Here is a 25977-nt window from a genome sequence, read left to right as displayed (position 1 = left end):
GCTTGATGTAGTTTGCCTCAAGTGCGGTTGCCGCGGACAACAGGTATGTGTGCGGTCCCTTTGGAGTTTGTGTGTCTGTATGTATGCACTTATGTATGTCTGTGTGCACTCTGTCTTATGTTTGGTGTGCACTGACATCTTTCCTGCACTGTGGTTGCCCGTGGCAACGTTTTGTGATGTGTACATGTGGTGGTAGTGTCCCGGCCTTCGGGCTGACTCCCAGGACACGCTTGCCACCCATGTCGTTGCCTGCGGCAACAGCCACAGTGTGTTTGTTGTTTGGACACTTCCCTCGAAAGAGGGTGAAGCATGTACCGCCGTCTGCGGAAGGGGTACATGTGCGCTCTTCGGAGGGAGAGCGTTCTGGGGGTTTCGCCTCTGACGGCGTGGTGAGTGGCGTTTCCTCGCCATCCCTTCACCGTTGCCTCGTTTGGCGTCCCCCTGATTTTATGGCACCGGCGTGTTTGTTTGGTGTGCGGGTGCACACCTTCGAAAGAGGGTGCAGCATGCAGTGCCATCTGCTTGTGGCCTGCATGCGCGTTCTCCGGAGGGAGAGCATTCCGGTGGGATCTCCGTTAACGGCACGGTTGGTGGCTTTTCCCCGCCACCTTACCTTCCGTGTCCCTGTTGAGGATCCCTCGTCCCTCTCCATGTTCCCATCTCTGGTCGTTTGCTGGCAGCACTCCGTAAGTGGTCCGGCTGCGTGCTGGTTAGGAGTGTCTGCTGGCAGCGACTAGAGTGGGGACATGTGTGGAGAGTCCCCTCGTTCATCTCTCTGTGGTTCTCCCCCCTGTGTCGCTGGTGCGGGCTGCAGGCCTCGTCGGACTGGCTGAGTTGTGTGCTGGGAGAGGATGCAGCTGACAGCGACATTTTGGGAACCGTGTCTGAGAGTGGACGTCCCCTTCTCCCATCCCCTTGTGTGAGTCCCTCACGTGTTTTTTTTTTTTTGGTGGGGGGGGGCTTTGAGGGGTGGGAGTGTCACGGCCACGGTTCTGGCCGTGACTCCTTGGGAGCCGCATACAGTTGCCCGCGGTTTGGGTTGTTGTTTCAACCGCAGCTTGAGGCTTGATGTAGTTTGCCTCAAGTGTGGTTGCCGCGGACAACAGGTATGTGTGCGGTCCCTTTGGAGTTTGTGTGTCTGTATGTATGCACTTATGTATGTCTGTGTGCACTCTGTCTTATGTTTGGTGTGCACTGACATCTTCCCCTCACTGTGGTTGCCCGTGGCAACGTTTGGTTGTAGTGTGTACATGTGGTGGCAGTGTCCCGGCCTTCGGGCTGAATACCAGGACACGGTTGCCACCCATGTCGTTGCTTGCGGCAACAGCCACAGTGTGACTTAGGTGTTGGACACTTTCCCTTTAAGTTGATGTCTTCCCTTCCCTGGTGTTGGAAGGGTTAACTTCCTTCCTAGTGTGTGTGTGCACTGGGTGTGTCCGATTGTGGGTGTGGCTGCATGGGCTATAAAGCCTCAGTTGAGACATAATGTCTGAGGGGTACTCCAGCCTTGTTGTAAGCTGGAGGAACTCTCCTGGTCACATTTCCATCTGCCAGTGAGGGCCACCCTTGTGGTCATAAATTGTGATTCACTATGTTTATGAAGATGTGTGTTTACTTCATGTATGGTGTTTGGTAGATGTTTGTTGGTCTTTTCTTATTGCAGCATATGGTTTCCTGGTTTCCTGTGATGTGTGTGGTGTGCTCTGTCTTTGGTGTTTGTGGACAGCAGCACTTGGGTTCCAGGTTGTGTGTCTGTGGCAGGTAAGTGTGGTACTAGGCTCACTTACCTGTCACTGCCATATGTCTGTTTATGTTCCCCCTGTCTGTGTTGCTTGTCCACTTTAGACTCCTGTTCCTCCGTGTCCAGGAGTAACGGGCTGTCTACCCAGCTCCTAGTTTAGGGCCATCTTGAGGGCTAGCAGGGACTTCAAGGTTCCGGAGCATGAGCCCTCCTACCATCAAGGTCGGCTCATGTAGCTAGGAGTCAGGGTCAGGTTAGGGATGCGTTTAGGAGGTCACCTGCTCCCTAATCCTGTTGTCCTGGTCGAGCAGCGACCACTACATCTGCTGATACCGCACGGCTGAGGGTTTCCCCCATCCTCAGCCGTGACAATAGGCCGCAAATGTATTATCTTGCCCAAAATGGGTGTTTTTTAAAAAACAGAATATAACAGCAGTATCTAACGCTTGTATTGGACTGTCAGAAATGCAGCAAAGGCCGAAAATATATTATCTTGCCAAAAATGGGTGTTTTTTTAACCCAGAATATAATTGCAGTATTTAAAGCTTGTATTTCACTGTCACAAATGCAACATAGGCCACAAATGTATTATCTTGCCCAAAATAAGTGTTTTTTTAAACCCAGAATATAACAGCAGTATTTAAAGCTTGTATTTCACTGTCACAAATGCAGCAAAGGCCCCAGATGTAGGGTCTTGCAAAAAATGGGTGTTTTTTTTTAAAACCCAGAATATAACAGCAGTATTTAAAGTTTGTTTTTGACTGTCACAAATTCAGCAGAGGACCCAAAATGTATTATCTTGCAAAAAAATAGTTTTTTTAAACCCAGTATATAATTGCAGGATTTAAAGCTTGTATTTCACTGTGACAAATGCTGCAAAGGCCGCAGATGTAGGGTCTTGCAAAAAAATGGGTGTTTCTTTAAACCCAGAACATAATTGCAGTATTTAAAGCTTGTATTTCACTATGACAAATGCAGCAAAGGCCCCAGATGTAGGGTATTTAAAAAAATTGGTGTTTTTTTAAACCCAAAATATAACTGCAGTATTTAAAGTTTGTATTTGACTGTTACAAATTCAGCAAAGGACCAAAAATGTATTATCTTGCCCAAAATAAGTGTTTTTTTAAACCCAGAATATAACTGCAGTATTTAAAGCTTGTATTTTATTGTCACGAATGCAGCAAAGGCCCCAGATGTAGGGTCTTGTAAAAAATGGGTGTTTTTTTTAAACCCAGAATATAATTGCAGTATTTAAAGTTTGTATTTCACTATGACAAATGCAGCAAAGGCCCCAGATGTAGCGTATTGCAAAAAATTGGTGTTTTTTTTAAACCCAGAATATAATTGCAGTATTTAAAGCTTGTATTTCACTATGACAAATGCAGCAAAGGCCCCAGATGTAGGGTATTGCAAAAAATGGGTGTTTTTTTAAATCCAAAATATAACTGCATTCTTTAAAGTTTGTATTTGACTGTCACAAATTCAGCAAAGGACCAAAAATGTATTATCTTTCAAAAAATGGGTGTTTTTTTAAACCCAGAATATAACAGCAGTATTTAAAGCTTGTATTTCACTGTCACAAATGCAGCAAAGGCCCTAGATGTAGGGTCTTGCAAAAAATTGGTGTTTTTTTAAAATCCAGAATATAACAGCAGTATTTAAAGTTTATATTTGACTGTCACAAATTTAGTAGAGGACCCAAAATGTATTATCTTGCAAAAAATGTGTGTTTTTTTTAAACCCAAAATATAATTGCAGTATTTAAAGCTTGTATTTCACTGTGACAAATGCAGATGTAGGGTCTTGCAAAAAATGGGTGTTTTTTTAAACCCAGAATATAATTGCAGTATTTAAAGCTTGTATTTCACTATGACAAATGCAGCAAAGACCCCAGATATAGGGCATTGCAAAAAATGGGTGTTTTTTAACCACCTCAGCTCCCCTAGCTTAAACACCCTTAATGACCAGACCACTTTTTACACTTCTGCACTACACTACTTTCACCATTTATTGCTCGGTCATGCAACTTACCACCCAAATGAATTTTACCTCCTTTTCTTCTCACTAATAGAGCTTTCATTTGGTGGTATTTAATTGCTGCTGACAGTTTTACTTTTTTTGTTATTAATGGAAATGTAACGATTTTTTGGAAAAAAAATTACATTTTTCACTTTTAGTTGTAAAATTTTGCAAAAAAAAAACGACATCCATAAATAAATTTTTCTCTAAATTTATTGTTCTACATGTCTTTGATAAAAAAATGTTTGGGTAAAAAAAAAAATGGTTTGGGTAAAAGTTATAGCGTTTACAAACTATGGTACAAAAATGTGAATTTCTGCTTTTTGAAGCAGCTCTGACTTTCTGAGCACCTGTCATGTTTCCTGTGGTTCTACAATGCCCAGACAGTACAAACACCCCACAAATGACCCCATTTCGGAAAATAGACACCCTAAGGTATTTGCTGATGGGCATAGTGAGTTCATAGAACCTTTTATTTTTTGTCACAAGTTAGCGGAAAATTATGATTTTTTTTTTTCTTACAAAGTCTCATATTCCACTATCTTGTGACAAAAAATAAAAACTTCCATGAACTCACTATGCCCATCATGAAATACCTTGGGGTGTCTTCTTTCCAAAATGGGGTCACTTGTGGGGTAGTTATACTGCCCTGGCATTTTAGGGGCCCAAATGCATGCGAAGTAGTTTGAAATCAAAATCTGTAAAAAATGGTCGGTGAAATCCAAAAGATGCTCTTTGGAATGTGGGCCCCTTTGCCCACCTAGGCTGCAAAAAAGTGTCACACATGTGGTATTGCCGTACTCAGGAGAAGTTGGGCAATGTGTTTTGGGGTGTCATTTTACATGTACCCATGCTGGGTGAGAGAAATATCTTGGCAAAAGACAACTTTTCCCTTTTTTTTTTTTATACAAAGTTGGCATTTGACCAAGATATTTCTCTCACCCAGCATGGGTATATGTAAAATGACACCCCAAAACACATTGCCCAACTTCTCCTGAGTACGGCAATACCACATGTGTGACACTTTTTTGCAGCCTAGGTGGGCAAAGGGGCCCACATTCCAAAGAGCACCTTTCGGATTTCACCGGCCATTTTTTACAGATTTTGATTTCAAACTACTTACAACACATTAGGGCCCCTAGAATGCCAGGGCAGTATAACTACCCCACAAGTGACCCCATTTTGGAAAGAAGACACCCCAAGGTATTCCGTGAGGGGCATGGCGAGTTCCTAGAATTTTTAATTTTTTGTCACAAGTTAGCGGAAAATGATGATTTTTTTTTTTTTCTTACAAAGTCTCATATTCCACTAACTTGGGACAAAAAATAAAAACTTCCATGAACTCACTATGCCCATCATGAAATACCTTGGGGTGTCTTCTTTCCAAAATGGGGTCACTTGTGGGGTAGTTATACTGCCCTGGCATTCTAGGGGCCCTAATGTGTGGTAAGTAGTTTAAAATCAAAATCTGTAAAAAATGACCTGTGAAATCCTAAAGGTGCTCTTTGGAATGTGGGCCCCTTTGCCCACCTAGGCTGCAAAAAAGTGTCACACATGTGGTATCACCGTACTCAGGAGAAGTTGGGCAATGTGTTTTGGGGTGTCATTTTACATGTACCCATGCTGGGTGAGATAAATATCTCGGCAAAAGACAACTTTTCCCATTTTTTTATACAAAGTTGGCATTTGACCGAGATATTTCTCTCACCCAACATGGGTATATGTAAAATGACACCCCAAAACACATTGCCCAACTTCTCCTGAGTACGGCGATACCAGATGTGTGACACTTTTTTGCAGCCTAGATGCGCAAAGGGGCCCACATTCCTTTTAGGAGGGCATTTTTAGACATTTGGATCCCAGACTTCTTCTCACGCTTTAGGGCCCCTAAAATGCCAGGGCAGTATAAATACCCCACATGTGACCCCATTTTGGAAAGAAGACACCCCAAGGTATTCAATGAGGGGCATGGCGAGTTCATAGAAAAAAAAAAATTGCCACAAGTTAGCGGAAATTTTTTTTTTTTTTTTCTCACAAAGTCTCCCTTTTCGCTAAAATACAAAATAGAACAGAGAGTCAGTCCTGTGTCCCAACACGGACAATTACTTGCGCTGCTGCTGGTCCCGGAATAGTGTGGAAGGTCGCTCACACTGGTTTAGGCAAGTCAAAGGGTTTTGGAACCGCGCTGCTGGAAACTATGTCTCCCGGTCAAAAGTGGATAGCAAAAGGGTATCAGCCCCTCTCCTTGACACCCAAAGGATACGATCCTTCCCAGACCTCCTCCTCTGCAGAGTTTAAAGAAGATAGGCAGAATAGTGAAGCACCCTTGGCAATCTTTTTATAAAAGGTTTTATTCTACTCACAACAAGTCGGTAGACAAAAGGCATAAAATACAAATCAGTCGTCACATTCCTGCCCGACCCGGGTTTCGCTGCCTCGCTTCTTCAGGGGCGATAACTGCGCATGCTCGCAGTCGAGCCCTTTATATAGCCCAGCTGATCTCATTCCTCAAGCCGGTATAGTTCCGGTCCATATACCAAACTTTCAAAAACAACATTTACAAATCATACATAATAAAATCACATTCAGTGGTCCTTTAATACAATCACCTTTACGACATTAAAATAAAATAGAAATAAGAATAAAAATGAGAGCGAGTTTCCTCTCCCTATTACCAATTCATATATATACCCTTTCGGGTTACCGCCATTACCTACATTCAAAGTATATATTCAGCCTCCTTACAGGAATCCTAACCCACATCATATCCATACCATCTAATATCCTAAACTGCTTCAGCTCAGTCTATGATATTAATAATACCGTCCCCTGGGTTCCACCCACTCCTGGGACGTTATTCATGTGTTCTCCACCTACTCCTGGAGCGTCATTCAGATATTCTCCACTCACTCCTGGAGCGTCACTCAGATGTTCTCCACCCACTCCGGTAGCGTCATTCAGGTATTCTCGACCCCGCCTCCACCCCTGACGTCCACATCACGAGACGCCACTATCCAATGGAACAGTCAGGCAAGTCTGACGTCACCCAAAGGTCCTTAAGAGGCCAGGTAGAGAAAGGCCGAACGATGCCACCGATGAGAACACTTTATAATATACATGGTTTTAAATCAAATTCGATGTTCAGCCCACTGGGTTGTAGGGTCCCTAGCTGGTAAATCCACTCTACCTCTTTTCTGTTGATCTTTGCCAGCGAGTCCCCTCCACGCCAGTGTGGCTTAACAGTTTCCACTCCAGCAAATTTTAAACCATGCAGATTTTTTCCATGCATCAGTTTAAAATGCGCTGATACACTATGGGTCATCAGGCCTTTTTTGATGTTCCGTAGGTGTTCTTGTATCCTAACCTTCAGCTTCCTCACTGTCCTACCCACGTACTGGAGCCCGCAAGGGCACTCCAGTACGTAGATGATGCCCTCATTTTCGCACGAGCAGTTGTTCCTAATGCGAAATTCAACCCCATTCTTTTTAGATACCATATGGTTAATGTTTCTCTGCCGTTCTTTAGAATTCCGATTTTTACAACCTGCACAAAATCCGCACCAAGTAAATTTTCCTCCTTCTTTTTTCACCTTTATATTTACTGGGGGAATGGCACTGTGTACGAGTTTTTCTCTAATGTTAGCCGCTTTTTTGAAAATAAAGTAGGGATTTGCCGGTATTATTTTTCCTATTGTTGGATCGTTTTTTAACACTCCCCAGTTCTTTTTCACCATTTTCTTAATATTCTCGGACATGGAGCAAAACTTAGTCACAAATGAGAATCTATAATCCCTATCTCCCTTTTCCACTTTTCCTTTCATATGTTCCTTTCTTCCCCTTATTTCCATCTCCACATTTTGTATGCACACATCTAAATTAGCCTCATCATATCCTCTTTCCACAAATCTATTTTTTAACACCCCACATTGTGTTCTATAGTCACTCACCTCTGTACAATTACGGGCCATCCTCTTGAACTGACCTTTCGGTATGTTCCTGAGCCATGGGCCGTAATGACAGCTCTTCATGTCAATGTTGGAGTTAACATCTGTTTTTTTAAAATATGAACTTGTTAAAAAGCGGCCATCTTCTATCCGGATACACAAATCCAAAAAGTTGACACTTATGTTACTTATTTCCCCCACAAATCGTAGGTTCCAATCATTATTGTTCAGCTGAGAGATGAAGGACTCGAGTCCCTCCCTCCCTCCTTCCCACACTAGGAGTCATCGATATACCTCCTCCAGAAGGTCAATTATCCCCCTGGGGTGTCCGCTCCTAGTGTGGGAAGGATGGAGTTCTCCTCCCAAGCCCCCATAAAAATATTAGCAAAGCTGGGGGCGAATTTCGCCCCCATCGCCGTGCCAATACACTGTACATAATGTGAGTCTTTAAACCAAAAATAATTATAATCGAGGCAATAACTGAGACATTCCAAAATAAAGTTACCCTGATGGTTCCCTATTCTTGCATCATTTCGGATTTTATTCTCCACCGCCTCCATTCCTAATTTCTTTGGAATAACTGTGTACAGGGATGCCACATCAATTGTGGCCATCCATGTGTTCACAGTGGGGGGGTTTAGATCTTTAATGAGATGTAACACAGACCCAGTATCTTTCAAGTGTGAGGGGTTTTGCAGAACGTACCCCTGCAGGTAAAAATCAATATACTCAGTGATTCTGCACGTCAACGAGTTAAGCCCCGAAATTATCGGTCTCCCCGGGGGATCTACTGGATTTTTATGAACCTTGGGCAGGTGATATATCACCGGCACCAAGGGAAAAGGAATGGTGAGATAATTATACTCTTTTTTTATTTAGTATTCCTTTCTTAAAACCCTCTGTTAATATACCGTCAAGGATCCGTTTATACTCCTGGGTGGGGTTATTTTTCAATTTTCTATAGGTAGTTGTGTCGGATACTAATCTCGCCATTTCGGCCTCATACTTTTCTTTATTCATTACAACCACCCCTCCCCCTTTATCTGCCGGCTTCACAATTATATCCGGATTTCTTTCCAGGTCTTTGAGAGCTTTTCTCTCTTTATAAGTGAGATTATGTGTCACCTTATCCATATCCATCTCCTCCAGCTCTTTTAATAGTCCAGTTTTAAATGCCTCCACACACTCATTATTTGGGTTTTTTGGGAAGAACTTTGATTTTTCCTTCATTTGTGTATGCAGAATCTCTTAATTTGTATCTGACTTAATAGTCCCCACTACAGGGTGTACACTCTGTGGTGCGGGGTTGTTGATCCAATATTTGGCCATGTTTATTTTCCGGATGAATTTATGTATGTCCAGAAATGCCTCAAATTTGTTAATTTTCTGACTAGGTGCATATTTTAGGCCCTTATTTAGAACACTCATTTCCCCTTCTGTTAAGATGTGACTACTCAAATTGAAAATTCCTTTTAGGTCTCCTTGCTCCTTTTTGTTTTTGGGCTTATTTTTCCCTTTTCCCCATTTTACTCTGTCAGGCTTCTTTTTTGTGGTGTCCTCATTACCTGTTCTCTTATTTCTCCTTCCCTCTGTACTCCTTTTATGCTCTGATGGGGAAAATTCTGTTCACCTTGTTGTTTAGAGTTTGGTCTATTTCCCTCACAATTGTCCCTTTTCAATTCTTCTCCATAGCTATTACCTTCATAGTGGGCCCCTTTTTCAAAATAGCTTGAATCATAATTTTCATTATACTTTTCTTGTGGTCTCCATTTCGGTTTTCCTTTGTATCCTCCCCCTTGGTACGGCTGTCTGTACGGTTGTCTGTATTGTTGTCCCCTATATCCATTATTCTGTCCATAGTTTCCACTGTATTGTGCTCCTCTATAACCATAATTCTGACCCCAACCCCCCCCCCCCTGTTGGCCTCTATGGTTGTGCTGATACGCATGGGTCTGCTGACACTGGCAAAGATCAACAGAAAAGAGGTAGAGTGGATCTACCAGCTAGGGACCCTACAACCCAGTGGGCTGAACATCGAATTTGATTTAAAACCATGTATATTATAAAGTGTTCTCACCGGTGGCATCGTTCGGCCGTTCTCTACCTGGCCTCTTAAGGACCTTTGGGTGACGTCAGACTTGGGTGACGTCAGACTTGGTTTAAAGACTCACATTATGTACAGTGTATTGGCACGGCGATGGGGGCGAAATTCGCCCCCAGCTTTGCTAATATTTTTATGGGGGCTTGGGAGGAGAACTCCATCCTTCCCACACTAGGAGCGGACACCCCAGGGGGAAAATTGACCTTCTGGAGGAGGTATATCGATGACTGTCTCCTAGTGTGGGAAGGAGGGAGGGAGGGACTCGAGTCCTTCATCTCTCAGCTGAACAATAATGATTGGAACCTACGATTTGTGGGGGAAATCAGTAACATAAGTGTCAACTTTTTGGATTTGTGTATCCGGATAGAAGATGACCGCTTTTTAACAAGTTCATATTTTAAAGAAACATATGTTAACTCCTACATTGACATGAAGAGCTGTCATTACGGCCCATGGCTCAGGAACATACCGAAAGGTCAGTTCAAGAGGATGGCCCGTAATTGTACAGAGGTGAGTGACTCTTGCGGGCTCCAGTACGTGGGTAGGACAGTGAGGAAGCTGAAGGTTAGGATACAAGAACACCTACGGAACATCAAAAAAGGCCTGATGACCCATAGTGTATCAGCGCATTTTAAACTGATGCATGGAAAAAATCTGCATGGTTTAAAATTTGCTGGAGTGGAAACTGTTAAGCCACACTGGCGTGGAGGGGACTCGCTGGCAAAGATCAACAGAAAAGAGGTAGAGTGGATCTACCAGCTAGGGACCCTACAACCCAGTGGGCTGAACATCGAATTTGATTTAAAACCATGTATATTATAAAGTGTTCTCACCGGTGGCATCGTTCGGCCGTTCTCTACCTGGCCTCTTAAGGACCTTTGGGTGACGTCAGACTTGCCTGACTGTTCCATTGGATAGTGGCGTCTCGTGATGTGGACGTCAGGGGTGGAGGCGGGGTCGAGAATACCTGAATGACGCTACCGGAGTGGGTGGAGAACATCTGAGTGACGCTCCAGGAGTGAGTGGAGAATATCTGAATGACGCTCCAGGAGTAGGTGGAGAACACATGAATAACGTCCCAGGAGTGGGTGGAACCCAGGGGACGGTATTATTAATATCATAGACTGAGCTGAAGCAGTTTAGGATATTAGATGGTATGGATATGATGTGGGTTAGGATTCCTGTAAGGAGACTGAATATATACTTTGAATGTAGGTAATGACGGTAACCCGAAAGGGTATATATATGAATTGGTAATAGGGAGAGGAAACTTGCTCTCATTTTTATTCTTATTTCTATTTTATTTTAATGTCGTAAAGGTGATTGTATTAAAGGACCACTGAATGTGATTTTATTATGTATGATTTGTAAATGTTGTTTTTGAAAGTTTGGTATATGGACCGCAACTATACCGGCTTGAGGAATGAGATCAGATGGGCTATTTAAAGGGCTCGACTGCGAGCATGCGCAGTTATCGCCCCTGAAGAAGCGAGGCAGCGAAACCCGGGTCGGGCAGGAATGTGACAACTGATTTGTATTTTATGCCTTTTGTCTACCGACTTGTTGCGAGTAGAATAAAACCTTTTATAAAAAGATTGCCAAGGGTGCTTCACTATTCTGCCTATCTTCTTTAAACCCTGCAGAGGAGGAGGTCTGGGAAGGATAGTATCCTTTGGGTGTCGAGGAGAGGGGCTGATACCCTTTTGCTATCCACTTTTGACCGGGAGACATAGTTTCCAGCAGCGCGGTTCCAAAACCCTTTGACTTGCCTAAACCAGTGTGAGCGGCCTACCACACTATTCCGGGACCAGCAGCAGCGCAAGTAATTGTCCGTGTTGGGACACAGGACTGACTTCCTGTTCTATTTTGTATTTTATCTGTATTTGTAGGTTGTCAAGTCTTGCTAACAACATGGACATTTTTTGATTTCAGAGCGAATTTTAAATGTAATCTTGATGTCTTTTGTGATACTCCCAATGAGACCGACAAAGAGTCGGATAACATGCGGGCATTGTTTGTGCGACTGGAAAGGGAGTTCACTAGGGAAATCAGAACCACCTGGGACATTGCCTCCTTGGAACGATTCCTTATGGAAGGCAGGATCCCGGAGGGTCTGAGATGGCAACTCCCTTTAGTTACTGAGGAGGAGGATGACCTAGTGGGCTGGGAAAAAGTAATGAATGAATGCGCATGGAAAGTTATGCAGTATATCATCATAGTTCGAAAAAGTAAATTAAGGAAGATTAATAAGGCTATAGATGAACTGCAAGAAGAGATTAAACCAATGAAAAGCGCAAATAAGGAGTTATATGAAAAATGTAGCAAACAATGTCAAGGATCTGTGTTAAAATCCGAAAAAGAAATAAGGAGTAAAAAACAAAAGAAATATGCTAAAATCTGTAATGATTATAAAACGGATATGGTATATAAATGGAAAAATAAGCAAAAAAGTATAGAGGAGACTATGTTAAATACGGCACCTGTGGATGAATACAGTGATAGTAATCCGAATCCAGGAAACTACACTGGAGGTTTTAGGAAACCCGAGAATGGGGTTGGGAAACAAAAGGCTTTTAAGAATAATTATAACCAACAAGCTAATGAATATATACCGCAGCGCAATCATGGATATGACTATAGAAACCATGAGAGTACATATCAGCCTAATAGGGACAATGAATATATATATGAGCCACAGTTTGGGAAAGGGTTTGACAATAGGTGTCAGCAGACCCATGCGTATCAGCACAACCATAGAGGCCAACAGGGGGGGGGGTTGGTGTCAGAATTATGGTTATAGAGGAGCACAATACAGTGGAAACTATGGACAGAATAATGGATATAGGGGACAACAATACAGACAACCGTACAGACAGCCGTACCAAGGGGGAGGATACAAAGGAAAACCGAAATGGAGACCACAAGAAAAATATAATGAAAATTATGATTCAAGCTATTTTGAAAAAGGGGCCCACTATGAAGGTAATAGCTATGGAGAAAAATTGAAAAGGGACAATTGTGAGGGAAATAGACCAAACTCTAAACAACAAGGTGAACAGAATTTTCCCCATCAGAGCATAAAAGGAGTACAGAGGGAAGGAGAAATAAGAGAACAGGTAATGAGGACACCACAAAAAAGAAGCCTGACAGAGGAAAACGGGGAAAAGGGAAAAATAAGCCCAAAAACAAAAAGGAGCAAGGAGACCTAAAAGGAATTTTCAATTTGAGTAGTCACATCTTAACAGAAGGGGAAATAAGTGTTCTAAATAAGGGCCTAAAATATGCACCTAGTCAGAGAATTAACAAATTTGAGGCATTTCTGGACATACATAAATTCATCCGGAAAATAAACATGGCCAAATATTGGATCAACAACCCCGCACCACAGAGTGTAAACCCTGTAGTGGGGACTATTAAGTCAGATACAAATTAAGAGATTCTGCATACACAAATGAAGGAAAAATCTAAGTTCTTCCCAAAAAACCCAAATAATGAGTGTGTGGAGGCATTTAAAACTGGACTATTAAAAGAGCTGGAGGAGATGGATATGGATAAGGTGACACATAATCTCACTTATAAAGAGAGAAAAGCTCTCAAAGATCTGGAAAGAAATCCGGATATAATTGTGAAGCCGGCAGATAAAGGGGGAGGGGTGGTTGTAATGAATAAAGAAAAGTATGAGGCCGAAATGGCGAGATTAGTATCCGACACAACTACCTATAGAAAATTGAAAAATAACCCCACCCAGGAGTATAAACGGATCCTTGACGGTATATTAACAGAGGGTTTTAAGAAAGGAATACTAAATAAAAAAGAGTATAATTATCTCACCATTCCTTTTCCCTTGGTGCCGGTGATATATCACCTGCCCAAGGTTCATAAAAATCCAGTAGATCCCCCGGGGAGACCGATAATTTCGGGGCTTAACTCGTTGACGTGCAGAATCACTGAGTATATAGATTTTTACCTGCAGGGGTACGTTCTGCAAAACCCCTCACACTTGAAAGATACTGGGTCTGTGTTACATCTCATTAAAGATCTAAACCCCCCACTGTGAACACATGGATGGCCACAATTGATGTGGCATCCCTGTACACAGTTATTCCAAAGAAATTAGGAATGGAGGCGGTGGAGAATAAAATCAGAAATGATGCAAGAATAGGGAACCATCAGGGTAACTTTATTTTGGAATGTCTCAGTTATTGCCTCGATTATAATTATTTTTGGTTTAAAGACTCACATTATGTACAGTGTATTGGCACGGCGATGGGGGCGAAATTCGCCCCCAGCTTTGCTAATATTTTTATGGGGGCTTGGGAGGAGAACTCCATCCTTCCCACACTAGGAGCGGACACCCCAGGGGGAAAATTGACCTTCTGGAGGAGGTATATCGATGACTGTCTCCTAGTGTGGGAAGGAGGGAGGGAGGGACTCGAGTCCTTCATCTCTCAGCTGAACAATAATGATTGGAACCTACAATTTGTGGGGGAAATCAGTAACATAAGTGTCAACTTTTTGGATTTGTGTATCCGGATAGAAGATGACCGCTTTTTAACAAGTTCATATTTTAAAGAAACATATGTTAACTCCTACATTGACATGAAGAGCTGTCATTACGGCCCATGGCTCAGGAACATACCGAAAGGTCAGTTCAAGAGGATGGCCCGTAATTGTACAGAGGTGAGTGACTATAGAACACAATGTGGGGTGTTAAAAAATAGATTTGTGGAAAGAGGATATGATGAGGCTAATTTAGATGTGTGCATACAAAATGTGGAGATGGAAATAAGGGGAAGAAAGGAACATATGAAAGGAAAAGTGGAAAAGGGAGATAGGGATTATAGATTCTCATTTGTGACTAAGTTTTGCTCCATGTCCGAGAATATTAAGAAAATGGTGAAAAAGAACTGGGGAGTGTTAAAAAACGATCCAACAATAGGAAAAATAATACCGGCAAATCCCTCCTTTATTTTCAAAAAAGCGGCTAACATTAGAGAAAAACTCGTACACAGTGCCATTCCCCCAGTAAATATAAAGGTGAAAAAAGAAGGAGGAAAATTTACTTGGTGCGGATTTTGTGCAGGTTGTAAAAATCGGAATTCTAAAGAACGGCAGAGAAACATTAACCATATGGTATCTAAAAAGAATGGGGTTGAATTTCGCATTAGGAACAACTGCTCGTGCGAAAATGAGGGCATCATCTACGTACTGGAGTGCCCTTGCGGGCTCCAGTACGTGGGTAGGACAGTGAGGAAGCTGAAGGTTAGGATACAAGAACACCTACGGAACATCAAAAAAGGCCTGATGACCCATAGTGTATCAGCGCATTTTAAACTGATGCATGGAAAAAATCTGCATGGTTTAAAATTTGCTGGAGTGGAAACTGTTAAGCCACACTGGCGTGGAGGGGACTCGCTGGCAAAGATCAACAGAAAAGAGGTAGAGTGGATCTACCAGCTAGGGACCCTACAACCCAGTGGGCTGAACATCGAATTTGATTTAAAACCATGTATATTATAAAGTGTTCTCACCGGTGGCATCGTTCGGCCGTTCTCTACCTGGCCTCTTAAGGACCTTTGGGTGACGTCAGACTTGCCTGACTGTTCCATTGGATAGTGGCGTCTCGTGATGTGGACGTCAGGGGTGGAGGCGGGGTCGAGAATACCTGAATGACGCTACCGGAGTGGGTGGAGAACATCTGAGTGACGCTCCAGGAGTGAGTGGAGAATATCTGAATGACGCTCCTGGAGTAGGTGGAGAACACATGAATAACGTCCCAGGAGTGGGTGGAACCCAGGGGACGGTATTATTAATATCATAGACTGAGCTGAAGCAGTTTAGGATATTAGATGGTATGGATATGATGTGGGTTAGGATTCCTGTAAGGAGGCTGAATATATACTTTGAATGTAGGTAATGGCGGTAACCCGAAAGGGTATATATATGAATTGGTAATAGGGAGAGGAAACTCGCTCTCATTTTTATTCTTATTTCTATTTTATTTTAATGTCGTAAAGGTGATTGTATTAAAGGACCACTGAATGTGATTTTATTATGTATGATTTGTAAATGTTGTTTTTGAAAGTTTGGTATATGGACCGGAACTATACCGGCTTGAGGAATGAGATCAGCTGGGCTATTTAAAGGGCTCGACTGCGAGCATGCGCAGTTATCGCCCCTGAAGAAGCGAGGCAGCGAAACCCGGGTCGGGCAGGAATGTGACGACTGATTTGTATTTTATGCCTTTTGTCTACCGACTTGTTGTGAGTAGAATAAAACTTTTTATAAAAAGATTGCCAAGGGTGCTTCACTATTCTGCCTATCTTCTTTAAACCTGCAGAGGAGGAGGTCTGGGAAGGATCGTATCCTTTGAGTGTCGAGGAGAGGGGCTGATACCCTTTTGCTATCCACTTTTGACCGGGAGACATAGTTTCCAGCAGCGCGGTTCCAAAACCCTTTGACTTCCCTTTTCGCTAACTTGGGACAAAAATTTCAATCTTTCATGGACTCAATATGCCCCTCAGCGAATACCTTGGGGTGTCTACTTTCCGAAATGGGGTCACATGTGGGGTATTTATACTGCCCTGGCATTTTAGGGGCCCTAAAGCGTGAGAAGAAGTCTGGAATATAAATGTCAAATTTTTTTTACGCATTTGGATTCCGTGAGGGGTATGGTGAGTTCATGGATCGGATCCGCAAAACACATACGGACGTCTGAATGGAGCCTTACAGGGGGGTGATCAATGACGGGGGGGGGGGGGTGATCAGGGAGTCTATATGGGGTGATTACCCACCTGTCATTGATCACCCCCCTGTAAGGCTCCATTCAGATGTCCGTATGTGTTTTGCGGATCCGATCCATGTATCCGTGGATCCGTAAAAAACAGACGGACGTCTGAATGGAGCCTTACAGGGGGGTGATTAATGACAGGGGGGTGATCAGGGAGTCTATATGGGGTGATCACCCCCATCATTGATCACCCCCCTGTAAGGCTCCATTCAGATGTCCGTATGTGTTTTGCGGATCCGATCCATGTATCAGTGGATCCGTAAAAATCATACGGACGTCTGAATGGAGCCTTACAAGGGGGTGATCAATGACAGGGAGGTGATCAATGACAGGGGGGTGATCAGGGAGTCTATATGGGGTGATTACCCCCGTCATTGATCACCCCCCTGTAAGGCTCCATTAAAACGTCCGTATGTGTTTTGCGGATCCGATCCATGTATCAGTGGATCCGTAAAAATCATACGGACGTCTGAATGGAGCCTTACAAGGGAGTGATCAATGACAGGGGGGTGATCAATGACAGGGGGGTGATCAGGGAGTCTATATGGGGTGATCAGGGGTTAATAAGGGGTTAATAAGTGACAGGGGGGGTGTAGTGTAGTGGTGTTTGGTGCTACTTATTACTGAGCTGCCTGTGTCCTCTGGTGGTCGATCCAAGCAAAAAGGAGCACCAGAGGACCAGGTAGCAGGTATATTAGAAGCTGTTATCAAAACAGCGTCTAATATACCTGTTAGGGGTTAAAAAAATCGCATCTCCAGCCTGCCAGCGAACGATCGCCGCTGGCAGGCTGGAGATCCACTCGCTTACCTTCCGATCCTGTGAACGCGCGCGCGTTCACAGGAAATCTCGCGAGATGATGCACGGATGCGTCCAGGAGGAATGAATCGACCGCCTCCAGGACGCATCCGTGCGTTAGGCGGTCGGGAGGTGGTTAAACCCAGAATATAATTGCAGTATTTAAAGCTTGTATTTCACTGTGACAAATGCAGGAAAGACCACAGATGTAGGGTCTTGCATAAAATGGGTGTTTTTTTAAACCCATAATATAATTGCAGTATTTAAAGCTTGTATTTCACTATGACAAATGCAGCAAAGGCCCCAGATGTAGGGTATTGCAAAAAATTGGCGTTTTTTTTAAACCCAAAATATAACTGCAGTATTTAAAGTTTGAATTTGACTGTGACAAATTTAGAAAAGGACCAAAAATGTATTATCTTGCAAAAAATTTGTGTTTTTTTTAAACCCAGAATATAATTGCAATATTTAAAGCTTGTATTTCACTGTGACAAATGCAGCATAGACCGCAGATGTAGGGTCTTGAAAAAAAATGGGTGTTTTTTTAAACCCAGAATATAACTGCAGTATTTAAAGCTTGTATTTCACTGTGACAAATGCAGCAAAGGCCCCAGATGTAGGGTCTTGCAAAAAATGGGTGTTTTTTTAAACCCAGAATATAATTGCAGTATTTAAAGCTTGTATTTCACTGTGACAAATGCAGCAAAGACCCAAATTGTATTATCTTGCAAAAAAATTGTGTTTTTTTAAACCCAGTAAATAATTGCAGTATTTAAAGCTTGTACTGTAAATGCACATATGCTGTGCTGGTGCACTGAACTTGCACAATATGGCCGCCAATGCCCACCTAACTAACAGACGGATAAAAGTTATTTTTCTGTGTCACTGGGCTCAGGGCAGGGTAAAAAAAATGGTGCACTGAACCCACAAAACAAAATCGCTGTAGATCGTACAGTTAACAAGCACTTCTGATAACAGATTCTTTCCTACTCTCTCCCTCACAGCAGCAGCATCCTATCCCTACGCTAGTAAGAGCAGAGTGACGTGCAGCGCTATGTGAGTCCAGCTTATATAGAGGCTGGGTAACATGCTGCACTAGCCAATCACAACCATGCCATTAGTAGGCATGGCTGTGATGGCTTCTAATGGCACACAAGTTAAACGCTTGTTGATTGGCTGCTCTGCAGCCTTTTAAAAAGCGCTATTAACTCGCCGAACACCAAACTCGAACCCGAACTTTTACTGATTTTCAGGGTCCAAAAATCCTAAAGTTCAGTACGAACCCGAACTTTACTGTTCGGGTTCGCTCAACCCTAATCATCACCAATTACCCCTAATTGAGAATGTCACCAACTGCATCCAAATGACCTCGGCTGTCACCAGCGGTAACTGACTGCAGTTATCACAGACTACAACAGCCATTAGCCATGTTCAGTCATAATATATTGCAATTAAGAATTACAGCAACCTTCGCCTACCATGTTCAACCATCACCAACTGTGACCAAGGGTAACCATACATAGCTCATGGTTCCAGCCATCAATAGCTGACTGCAGGCTTACACAATCACAGTTCATCACAGTCAGATTGGCTTGTTTGGGAGCATTTGCAGTTTGCTCCCATTCGCAGAAATCTGCCGTAATCACAAAGGATGAACAAAGGTGTAATTGAGAGGACACATTATGTCGGTCATATTCCAAGGCTATTGTATGATTTGCCCATTATGTGGCCTCCACACGGCAGTATAATCAGGCTCAGCCTGTGTTATTTCTGTTATCACTCATTTCTAACAGGTTATGTGTAAATATGGTTTGTACTGACATCTAGTGACCAATGTGAAAACTGCAGTTGTGATTATTTTTATGTTCATATCATGAGATTATAGAAAAAAGACATGCAGTTTAAAGTCCCATCATTTGCTCATTAGCATCCTGCAACAAACTGACTCTTTTAGATAGCAATAGACACAGTCTGAAAATATGGTAGCTTGAATATAGTGTATGGTAGTGACTAGAGATGAGCGAATTTCATATTTTGAAATTCGTTTTCGCTTCGGGTTGTGGTAAAAGGTGAATTGCGTTATGGATTCTGTTACCACGGACCATAATGCAATTCTATGATGGAATGCATAACGGAATGCCTTTAGAGGCATTCCGTTATACATTTCATCATAATAGAAGTCTATGGGCTGCATAACGGTTCCGTCCAGTCTGCATTCTGCAGTAGAGGACTCCTGCATAACGGAGACCGGACGGATCAGTTATGCAGCCCATAGACTTCTATTATGACGGAATGCCTCTAAAGGCATTCCGGTATGAATTCCGTCATAGAATTGCGTTATTGTCCATGGTAACTAACGGAATCCATAACGCAATTCACCTCTTACCACCACCCGAAGCGAAAACGAATTTCATAACATGAAATTCGCTCATCTCTAGTAGTAACAATCTTTGCTGCTATAAAACGACTGGCAGAAGTGGCATGCAACAAAATAAATTTAATATTGTTTTTTTTATTGAACACATCTGTTATTACATTCAAAAGAATACAGTTTTAAAAGTGCAGTCCTGAATGCATATAATAGCCTTTCACTGTGTCTCATATTACCTCGTTGGATGCGGTCACAGCAGCTGCAGAGAGCGTCAGAATTTGACCACTTTGTTCTTCCTCTTGAGGGTTTTCTGCATGGTACATAATCAACGCCCCGGCCATACAACAAATCACAGCAACAACCTGTAGGGTGCGTTGTATAACTAATAGTGCAGGTAAGTAAGCAAAGGCAAGGAAGATGCAAAGCTTCAAGCTAGGTGGTCAGTATTTGGTCCGTGAGTCTGTTTTTTGCCCTCCATGTGTCATCCATATTCCATGGACACTGCTAGGCTGAAAATTGGTTTCCAGAGCATCTCCTATCAATGGTCAGTGAAAAACCACTGACAGAACTTGGATAGCATTTGTGTTCTGTCAATGGATTTTTACAGAGGCATAGACTTTAATGGCCGTGTTTGTTCCACATGACGAACTAAAGTGGTGCATGTCTCCAGTGTCCGACTGGGGTACCTAGGGCCCACCAGTAAAATTTATTTTGGGGGCTCATTGTACGGATAAATCCAAATATAATAAATAATCTAACAAGTTTTTCGTATGAAGATAGGCTGGTGGAGGTGCTGTACATTTAATATATGTAAGTAGTGCAGTAAGTGTAATGTGTTATATGCCACTTGTGGAGGGTGTATGAGACTAGGGGCCCACTTTGCCCAGGGGCCCACCGGGGGATTCCCCTGTACCCCCGTGGGCCAGTCCATAGTTTTTCTTCTGACCCACAGACAGTGGTAAGCCACCGATGTGTGAACAAACACATTGAAATCAATGGATATGTGTGTTGTCCATAAAGATAAAGAACACACAGCACACATCCATAATTCACTGAAGTGTGAACGAGGCCTCATGCAGTGGTTCTTCAAGTTACTGAATGAAGAAAAATAACATGATAACTAATACAGATAGCAGGTTATAACATATAAAAAATCAAAAAGAGCTTCTGGAAGCTGTATATCACTTTTAGAGGACAATACAAAATAAAATAAAACCACTTTGACCTGTTGCCCAAAGGAACAGATCATACTGGCACACGTAGAGAACAGAACATGTAATACTGCACGGTACTTTAAGGCTGGTGCAATACCTAGACTTTTTGTAGCGCTTTTCAGTTAAACTATTGACGTACAGCCATAGTCCATAGCAGTAAACTGAGTTATATGTAATCTTGTGTACTGCAGCTGGCACACAATAGCTAAAGTTACTCAAAAGTGCTACAAAAAGTCTAGGTGTAGCTCCAGCCTAAAGAGACACTGCTAGACAGCCAAGTCAATCACTTCATGCACTTTAGTAAGGGTGCATTCACATCACCGTTTAGCTTTCCGTTCTTCTAATCCGTCAGAAGAAGAGAGAAATAAAAACAGGACCCTTTTAAAAAAACTGATCCTTTTACATCAGTTGTCATCTGTTTGAGCCATTTCCGTCAGAGATCCGTTTTTCAGACGAGGAAAAAAAGTCCTGTATTCAGTACTTTTGTTTCCAAAAACGGACCTCAGACGGAAATGGCTCAAAAGGATGACAACTGATGCAACAGGATCAGTTTTTTTTTTACAGGATCCTGTTCTCTCTCTCTCTCTCTTCTTCTGATGGATCAGAAGAATGGAAAGCTAAATGGTGATGTGAATGTACGCTAATACAGCTGGTTTAAAGTGAAATGCTCATGCTGATAAGCTAGATCTTTTGCCTAATCACACATGCTTCAGTAAAGCACTATCTTTGACACTGTACAATGCATTCTTTCGGACCCTTTCAGTTTTTTCACATTTTGTTATGTTGTGGACCTAAGTTAAAATAAAACTAACTCAATACCCCATAATGACAAAGTGAAAACACAATTTTAGAAATGTTTGCAAATGTATTAATAAGGAAAAACTAAAATTTAAAATGGACATAAGTACTCAGACCCTTTGCTGTGATTTTTGTTCTGAGGGCCTCCCATTTTTCCTGATTATCTTTGAGATGTTTCTACACCTTGACTGGAGTTCACCTGTGGTAAATTCAATGGTCTGGACGTTATTTTTGAAAGACACAACCCTGCTTATATAAGGTCTCACAGCTGACGACAATGCATATCAGAGCAAAACCATAAGCCATAAGTAGGAAAAAACTGTCTGTAGAGCTCAGAGACAAGATTGTGTGGAGGCACATACAGTTGCAAGAAAAAGTATGTGAACCCTTTGGAACGATATGGATTTTTGCACAAATTGGTCATAAAATGTGATCTGATCTGCATCTAAGTCACAACAATAGACAATCACAGTCTGCTTAAACCAGTGCTTCTCAAATAGTGGGGCGTGCCCCCCAGGGGGGGCGCCAGGCTCCGCAAAGGGGGGCTTGTTCAGGGCCGGCCTTTGGGGTGTGCGAATTTCTTCTGTATAATGCCGGCAGGCAGGCCGGGCGGCCGGCGCGTCCCTCAGTGATGTCACGTGCCTGCGCCGCCTGCTTTATGAATGAAGCAGGCGGCGCAGACAAGTGACGTCACTGAGGGACGCGCCGGCCGCCCGGCCCGCCTGCCGGCATTATACAGAAGAAATTTGGATATACGGTACTATTAGGAGTGAGGGGGGCATGTTTAATAACTTTAAACGGCTGCGGCGGGCACACGGAATCTGTGGATGGCACAGTTAAGGGGTGGGGGTCTGTGGATGGCACTGTTATGGGCTGGGGGGGCACTGTGGATGGCACTGTTATGGGGTGGGGGGTCTGTGGATGGCACATATATAACAGTGCCAGCCACAGATCCCCCTGTAACAGTGCCAGCCACAGATCCCCCCCATAATTGTCCGTCATCCACAGATCCCCCCATAAGTGTCCGTCATCCACAGATCCCCCCATAAGTGTCCGTCATCCACAGATCCCCCCATAAGTGTCCGTCATCCACAGATCCCCCCCATAAGTGTCCGTCATCCACAGATCCCCCCATAAGTGTCCGTCATCCACAGATCCCCCCATAAGTGTCCGTCATCCACAGATCCCCCCATAAGTGTCCGTCATCCACAGATCCCCCCATAAGTGTCGGTCATCCACAGATCCCCCCATAAGTGTCCGTCATCCACAGATCCCCCCATAAGTATCCGTCATCCACAGATCCCCCCATAAGTGTCCGTCATCCACAGATCCCCCCATAAGTGTCCGTCATCCACAGATCCCCCCATAAGTGTCCGTCATCCACAGATCCCCCCATAAGTGTCCGTCATCCACAGATCCCCCCATAAGTGTCCGTCATCCACAGATCCCCCCATAAGTGTGTGTCCGATCCACATTTCTTTCTTTTTTTATTCTCTTATACGTTAATAAGGATACAGTGTTATGCAGAGGTGTACTTATAACAATTTTATAGACAAATGATACTATTTACACTCGCGCGGGGGGCGCGAAATGTTTTCTTCTTCCTAGGGGGGGCATGACAGAAAATAATTGAGAAGCACTGGCTTAAACTAATAACACACAAATAATTAAATGTTACCATGTTTTCATTGAACACACCATGTAAACATTCACAGTGCAGGTGGAAAAAGTATGTGAACCCCTAGACTAATAACATCTCCAAGAGCTAATTGGAGGGAGGTGTCAGCCAACTGGAGTCCAATCAATGAGATGAGATTGGAGGTGTTGGTTACAGCTGCCCTATAAAAAACACACACCAGTTCTGGGTTTGCTTTTCACATGAAGCATTGCCTGATGTGAATGATGCCTCGCACAAAAGAGCTCTCAGAAGACCTACGATTAAGAATTGTTGACTTGCATAAAGCTGGAAAGGGTTATAAAAGTATCTCCAAAAGCCTTGCTGTTCATCAGTCCACGGTAAGACAAATTGTCTATAAATAGAGAAAGTTCAGCACTGCTGCTACTCTCCCTAGGATTGGCCGTCCTGTAAAGATGACAGTAAGAGCACAGCACAGACTGCTCAATGAGGTGAAGAAGAATCCTAGAGTGTAAGCTAAAGACTTACAAAAGTCTCTGGCATATGCCGCCATCCCTGTTAGAGAATCTACGATACGTAAAACACTAAACAAGAATGGATTTCATGGGAGGATACCACAGAGGAAGCCACTGCTGTCCAAAAAAAACATTGCTGCACGTTTACAGTTTGCACAAGAGCACCTAGATGTTCCACAGCAGTACTGGCAAAATATTCTGTGGACAGATGAAACCAAAGTTGAGTTGTTTGGAAGAAACACACAACACTATGTGTGGAGAAAAAGAGGCACAGCACACCAACATCAAAAACTCATCCCAAATGTAAAGTATGGTGATGGGGCATCATGGTTTGTGGCTGCTTTGCTGCGTCAGGGCCTGGACGGATTGCTATCATCGAAGGAAAAATTAATTCCCAAGTTTATCAAGACATTTTGCAGGAGAACTTAAGGCCATCTGTCCACCAGCCGAAGCTCAACAGAAGATGGGTGTTGCAACAGGACAACGACACAAAGCATAGAAGTAAATCAACAACAGAATGGCTTAAACAGAAGAAAATACGCCTTCTGGAGTGGCCCAGAGTCCTTACCTCAACCCGATTGAGATGCTGTGGCATGACCTCAAGAAAGCGATTCACACCAGACATCTCAAGAATATTGCTGAACTGAAAGAGTTCTGTAAAGAGGAATGGTCAAGAATTACTCCTGACCGTTGTGCACGTCTGATCTGCAACTACAGGAAACGTTTGGTTGAAGTTATTGCTGCCAAAGGAGGTTCAACCAGTTATTAAATCCAAGGGTTCACATACTTTTTCCACCTGCACTGTGAATGTTTACATGGTGTGTTCAATAAAAACATGGTAACACTTAATTATTTGTGTGTTATTAGTTTAAGCAGACTGTGATTGTCTATTGTTGTGACTTAAATGAAGATCAGATCACATTTTATGACCAATTTGTGCAGAAATCCATATCATTCCAAAGAGTTCACATACTTTTTCTTGCAACTGTATATGGAGAAGGTGCACAGTGGCCTCTATAATTCTCAAGTGGAAGAAGTTTGCAACAACCAGGACTCTTCCTAGAGCTAACCGCCCCACCAAACTAAGTAATAGGATCAGAAAGGCCTTGTTGAGAGGTGACTCAAGAACTCAACGGTCACTCTGGCTGTGCTCCAGAGATCCTATGTGCAGATGGGAAAAACTTCTAGAAGGTCAACCATCACTGCAGCACTCCATCAAGCTTGGCTTTATGGTCAGAAAGAAGTCTCTCCTCAGTAAAAGGCACATGAAAACCCACCTGGAGTTTGCAAATCATCTAAAGGACTCTCAGACTGTGATAAAGAAGGTTGTCTGGTCAAATGAAACCAAGATTGAACTTTGTGTTTTTTGTTCTAAGCACTACTCATGACCTGCCTAATACCATCAATACAGTGAAGCATTGTGGAGGCAGCATCATACTGTGGGGTGTTTTTAAGTAGCTGGGACAGAGAGACTAGTGAGTGTTGAGGGAAAGCTGAATGGAACAAAGTACAAAGATATTCTTAAAGAAAACTGCTGCTCTGGAACTCAGCCTGGGTTGAAGGTTTACCTTGAAACAAGACCATGACCCTAAGCACACAGCCAAGACAATACATGAGTGGCTTCGGTACAACTTTGTGAGTCACCCAGCTAGGGCACAGACTTTTACCCAAATGAACATCTCTGGAGAAATCTGAAAATGGCTGTCCACTGATGGTCCCCATCAGTAACACCCCAGAGTTGTGTTACGACACTATTCTACCCCGCTACAATCTGTTGAGAGCTTTACCTTGTAATCTGATATGATTTTACATTATGTCTTCACAACTGTGCATTATAAACCATGTTAAATGTATATTGTTGCAATTTCCATATTCACCAGCAGGTGGCAGCAATGTGATGGTAAGGACTTAGATTCAGTTTAGTATTTCTAAGCTGGAATAGTTCATTCCAGCTTAGCTCCCCCTCTGTGAGCAGAGTGGGCTGTGCCCACATCCTGCAGCATGGGGAGAGAAGGAAATTAGAAGTAGTGTAGCTGTCACGGATGGTGTACAG

This window comes from Bufo bufo, chromosome 10, assembly GCF_905171765.1.
Source record: "Bufo bufo chromosome 10, aBufBuf1.1, whole genome shotgun sequence".
Lineage (NCBI taxonomy): Eukaryota > Metazoa > Chordata > Amphibia > Anura > Bufonidae > Bufo > Bufo bufo.
The sequence above is the reverse complement of the archived record's forward strand: the minus strand, read 5'-3'. Positions refer to the sequence as shown.